At 39.4% G+C, this 5,935-nt stretch overlaps 1 long non-coding RNA gene across 1 annotated transcript in view; it reads right to left on the reverse strand.

The window, feature by feature from the left end:
* Positions 1–393: 393 nt before the first annotated feature.
* The window catches only part of LOC118477665, a 29,778-nt gene continuing 24,236 nt past the window's right edge, over positions 394–5,935 (reverse strand). Inside the window, exon 2 of the long non-coding RNA XR_004858535.1 lies at positions 394–811. This is a non-coding gene — a long non-coding RNA (uncharacterized LOC118477665). The remainder of the gene's footprint in view (positions 812–5,935) is intronic.

Below are 5,935 nucleotides of genomic sequence, written 5' to 3' on the forward strand. Positions count from 1 at the left end.
CCCCCCCCTCATACTCTGCTCACTGCTAAATATCCCAAAGTCATTGGACCCGAGGCCCAATGACTCTGGTGCATCGGTAAGGGTCTTTGCAACTGCACGCAGAAGACATGAGTTCGATTCCCGAATAGACAGATTGTTTATGAAGTAACGCTTTCTGATGCGATATTGCATCCCGTCCTTATAATTTATTCTCCTCACTACACTTTTATCCGACCTGGTGGCTGTTAAACAAGACAAAATTCGACTAGATTGTGTCAAAACATAAGCCTCCACAAACCTGTCAAATTGAAAACATGCTAAGACACCACAATATCACATGTGCTATTTTTCGGACTGTTTTTTCAATTATAAGTGCAGAGAATTCAAATACACAGATTTTACAACAAAGTCTTGGTTTTTACTTTAAAAACGGGCAAATTTATTCAGATGAAGCTAGTCTCTATAGAATGTTTCATCATGGAATGGTCTCCAACTCAGTATTAGTATTATGTCCGTGCGATACTTAGAACCAGCTTTTGTCAGTCCTACATCTTTCACGGTTGGATACGACACATGGGCTACTTTGGGATATTCTGTATCTACGCCAATACTGTTTGGTGGACCTTTCTGTAAATTTTGGGTCTGTGACATCTAGGCGACTGATTCCATTGCCTTCTTTTTCTTCAGTATCTAGATGAGGGTGCTTTATGGTACATGTAGATCTGTTAGCTTGCCGGGATGACGTCTGTTGAGTTTATTAGCATTCATTGTCTGTCGTATGTGGAGTATATCGATTTCAACCCAAACATCGGCCGCCACCAATGTATTTTACCTGTGAATAAACGAATGAGGAATAATAAATTATTTGCAGCTTTCTCATCTCGATTTGGAAACGAAACAAATCAAATCTTGAAAGGCTACAGAAATACAACGCATTAGAATATCGATACAATCTCCTATCGCGTCGATCTTTAAGCACACACTTGCATCTACAGATCTTAATCAAGGACATGAATACATAATGTATTTAACAAGAGAACTAAACAAAAAGGTACACCATTTACGTCCTATGGGATGTACATGTACTCTTAAAACCAGAGCCCCTAAGCAAAACAAAGTTGAAAGATAGAACCAAACATCCATCCCTAACGTTACTTCTACATTTATTTCAAACTTCCCTTTTCCTTCTCTTCCACAATGATAGTACATAACAAGATGGGCCACTTCTCTCTTTGAGCCAATTAAAAAAGTGTCCTCAAAATTTGGTGGCGCGCTCTTCACAAAAGCGCACTCTTTGCGAACAGAGTTACCCTACTTTAGTTTTAAAAAATCAAAGTGAAACTAGCAAGTTTTGGGATAAATTTCGGAAGAACGCTTTTTTAAAATGGTTACGCTGACAAAAAACCTCTTCCGGAGGAAAGGGTGATGGTTTTCTTCGTTTAATTTGACTTTAGAATGAAAGGCGAGAGGTCAATAAAAAATTTTAAAAACTAAAACTCCGCACTGAAAGTACCCGAACTGCTGATGAACAGCAGTCGATCTGCGCACGCAAGGAGGTGCTATTCCTATTCTTCTTCTGGAAAAACGAAAGAGAGCTTCAAAACAGACTGCAGCGCCATCTGAAGCAAAGAGCATACTTCCTGCGGACACTTTTTTGGCTGAGTGGCCCATCTTGTTATTCACTATCTTTGTCTTCCATCATATTGTCCTTCAAAATCGCCTTTTACACATATATCTGACCCATCCACCTTAATGCACTCAATAGACACTCGGCATATTATGACGATTTTGGTGAGTACGGTGTTAGTCATAACCTAAAACACGGTAATCCCCTTCTCCTTCGACCCCCCCCCCCCCCCCCCGAAAAAAAACAAAAAACAAAAACAAAACAGAACACAACATAAACAAACAAACAAAAACAAAAACAAAAACAACAAAACAACAAAAAAAAGTAGTGTAAAGTTGTAAAGTTAAATCAAAGTAAAGTTTTAATAAAAGAATAAAATTAACAATTTAAAGAATAAATCACTAGATCAATAAATAAAACTCCAACCTAAAGCAAAACGAAAGAAAAAAAATCAGAGGATAAGATTTTCCTCACCATACCCCCTCTCTCCCCTCCAGAACACGTTGACGACTTCTCTACGCTAATAGTGAAAGAAAGTGAGACAGACAGACAAGCAGAAAGATTAGTCCAAATTAGAAGAGAGAGAAAGAGAGATGGAGAGGTAGATGATAGATAGATAGATAGATAGATAGATAGATAGATAGATAGATAGATAGATAGATAGATAGATAGATAGATAGATAAAGAGAGAGAGAGAGAGGGGAAGAGAGAGAGAGAGATGAGATATATATATATATATATATATATATATATATATAGAGAGAGAGAGAGAGAGAGAGAGAGAGAGAGAGAGAGAGAGAGAGAGAGAGAGAGAGAGAGTTGAATGGGTACTAGATCTGATTTGACTTGCCCTGAAGAGGGAACAAAATTTAGCAGACAACGGCCAAACAGCTGATCGGTTGGGAAGAGGAAGTAGTGAGAGTAATCTCCCCTGCTTTATTGGAATTTACAAAACAATCCACAGCTAATTACCGAAACGTAACAATAGCATGAATGATCGTAAGATCACAAGTTCAACACAGAGAGAGAGAGAGAGGGGGGGGGGCAGACAGAGAGAGAGAGACAGAGACACTGAGAAAAAGAGAGAGAGAGAGGGGTGGGAGGGAGAAAGAGGAGAGAAATGACCGTTATTACAACCGTTTAGTGCTCTTTGTATATTTGTATAGCGCATTGAACACTTATCTTGGTGGAAATGAGCTATAGAAGTAAAATTGACGGGAGGACTTCCGTAACGAGCGACCACTATGAGACAGAGCAGAATTGAGATCTAGGGGTAGGGGTAGGGGTAGGGGTAGGGGTAGGGGTAGTGGTAGGGGTAGGCCTCTTCTTTATTGTGTTTGATGGGGTGGTCGTTCGTTACGGAAGTCCTTCCTTAATTGACTATTGTTGTGTTTTTTATCTTTCCCATTTTCTCTGTCTTAAAACGTCCTTTAAAATTAGTATCTTACACACACATATCCAGCCTCATTATTTCCCTGCACTCAAAAGAGACATGAATTTGAAAATAAGTGCGAGTATGGTGATTGTCATAACATCGATTACTCCTTCCAACCCGAAAAAGAAAAAAAAATGAGAATAAAAGTAGGAATATTTTTCAAATATAAAGAAATAGAAAATAGCTAGCAAAAAATAAATAAAGGAAAGATTCTAGATCTAACTTTTTAAAAAGTAAAAAATAAATTACAAAGCAAGTTGAGAGCCAAACGAGAATCGTTGCTCAGCGCCAGAGAGCATTCTCTTAGGAACCAGCACAGTCACGTGACAATATTATTATGACGCCACTTGGTAACGGATATTGTCCCGCTTGAGTGATTGATTTCGAGAAGACGTGATTGCATATTCCGAGTGAAGAAAAAGATTTCTTGCATCCACAAAGTTGACAAAGTTTGAGTAAAGTTGCATTGTTTTGGTTATTTTCAAGTTCCTGTATTTTTCAACATCCGTTTTGATTGTGTGCTTTTTGAAGTACGTTTAATTTAGACATAGAATCTAAGCGTGTTTGAGTGTTTTGGTTTTTGGTTATTTTGTTCTTTTGTTATTTAGTTTTTTGCTTGTTTGGTTGTTTGTTTGTTTGTTTGTTTGTTTGTTTGTTTTTGGTTGGGTTGGGTTTTTTTGGTAAGTGTTTTACGGCGCTTGTTTGAGTGGGGTTTTTTGACATTTGTTCTCTTTGTATTGGTACGTGAAGAGAGAAGGAGAAACAGGGTGAGGATTTGAGGAATAAAGTCGCCCAAAGGCTCCATCGCAGGTCTCTTCTTTTCTAAGGTACGGCTGGTGGTTAGTTTTAAGCCCAACGATGAAGCGTATCCGTAAACTGTTCTTGTCTTGTTTCTCATCCTGTTGCAGGGAAGAAAGCAGCGGCCAGCTGGACCCAGGAGACTCTCAAGATCTCCATCTCTCCCTGCATAGGAGCTGCTCAAGCCAGCTGAACAAAGACCCATCCGAATGCCCTCGTGGTGATCATGCCAGATTATTGGAGGACCACGAAGAAAAGCAAGCAGGTGAAGAACTGTCTGACTCACCAAGTGAGTATTCTATTTTCAGTAGAGAAGGTTCCGCAAGGACACCAGTGATGCACCTGTCGACAGGATATCCTGACGAAGATCTACACCTGTCGCTACCCACCAACTGGGAGAACGAGTCAGACTCTGGACAGCCGGAAAGCTTCCAGGACAATTGTGCGAGTCACATTGTAGAGGCCTCCACGTATCGTGTCACGTGGACACCGGTCATTGGCGTGTCGTATGGCCTCGCAGGTCAGTATCTTGTCAATGAAGTGGCGATCAAGAGGTCCAATTCTGGAGCTCGAGCTCGGAGGAATGCTTGCCTGCCTTGTCTCCACAGCCACCACAGCCTACTGACAAGTTGTGTATGGAGGAAGCTGACATACTCGAGTGCATTTCCTTATTGTCTGAAACGGGTGCAGACTGACCATTCCAACGAAGCTGTAACGGTGAATATGATTTACCACTAGCTTAGAACCAGCAGCTACCCCCCCCCCAACCCCCCACCTGTTCTCTACCCTCCCTTGTGTCCCCCTCCTCACGTCCACCCTGTCTTTTCTCATCTTCTCCTGTTTAGCTTTTTGAGTTGATGGGCGCTTCTTCTTGAACCTTTCTGCAACCAAACATCCTGACTCCTGTTATTCTCCATGCCTGAATTGTTTTAATTCCATACCATGTTTCTGAGCACAACTCCCATGTTCTGCTAAGCCAACCCCTCCCTCTCTTGCTTATTACCTTTGCTCTTAGAATATATCTTTATATGATGACTCATTCTATTTGATACGTTCAAAATAGTTTAGGTTCATTGTCATTATGCTTTGAAGGACTGTTGATGTTTCTATACCTGTTTCCTTTCATACCCCTTCGTTAGTTTCTGCCTTTAGTATTTTAAAAAGTATTCTCGTCTCTTGTTGTTCATTGCTTCTTAATATTGCGGTGGGAATACAATATTACTTTGGGTCCCTTTTTAATTTAGTCATTGCAACGTGCTTTTCAGATGAAATGTATCCTTTTCATTTTCTATGATGCAATTTAAATTCTCTGGAATTGTTTTCTAATTCTCTTTAATCTTGGCTCCGTCGTATTTAAAATTGCGTTTTTTTGCTATTTCTCCCTCACAATTCTTAACAACATCTTCTTTGCATTTGCACATGTCTGTCATTTCGCATTTCTTTCCATTTAGATGAATTCCGTTTGGGTCACTGTGTTCGATGACAAATTCTGTTTAAAGTCTCTCATTCTCTGGAGCCAACCACTATGTGTGCAACAATTTTTAGATCCAAACAATGATATACTTTACGTGGACCAGATGAGGTTTCATTTTAATTGTTTTGTTTAGGCTCTTGATGGTGTGGTTGTTCTTACTCTTCTGGTTATAAGATTTATTGCTATCCAACTTTATACGTACCAATGCAATTTCTGATGATAAACAACTAATTTTTACTTGATTTGTGTACAAATACTTCTTTTTGATAACTCATGATACTTCTAGAGATGATAGGTTGAAAAAATCCATACTTTTTAGGCAGATGCTTGTGAATGTAGAATTACATGTACATGTATTGAGCTGACAATGTAAACACGCATTGTGACCTTTATCATTTTCTTCTCAATCTTTACAAAGTGTTTTTATTTTCATCCTAGTTTTGTTTTCTTATTACCGCAACGGTTTCATTAGGTATCAGGCATGGAACAAAACTTCAGAACAATAAAAAAAAGTCTTTCTTTTTCTCACTTATTAAAAGCACATTTTTACTTTGTCTTCCACAACTCAAAAACGGCTCCTCACCACTCCCTCCCTTGTGGAAGTCGGAAGTACTGGGCCTCA

The sequence above is a fragment of the Aplysia californica genome, unplaced genomic scaffold (assembly GCF_000002075.1).
Source record: "Aplysia californica isolate F4 #8 unplaced genomic scaffold, AplCal3.0 scaffold00170, whole genome shotgun sequence".
Classification (NCBI taxonomy): Eukaryota; Metazoa; Mollusca; class Gastropoda; order Aplysiida; family Aplysiidae; genus Aplysia; species Aplysia californica.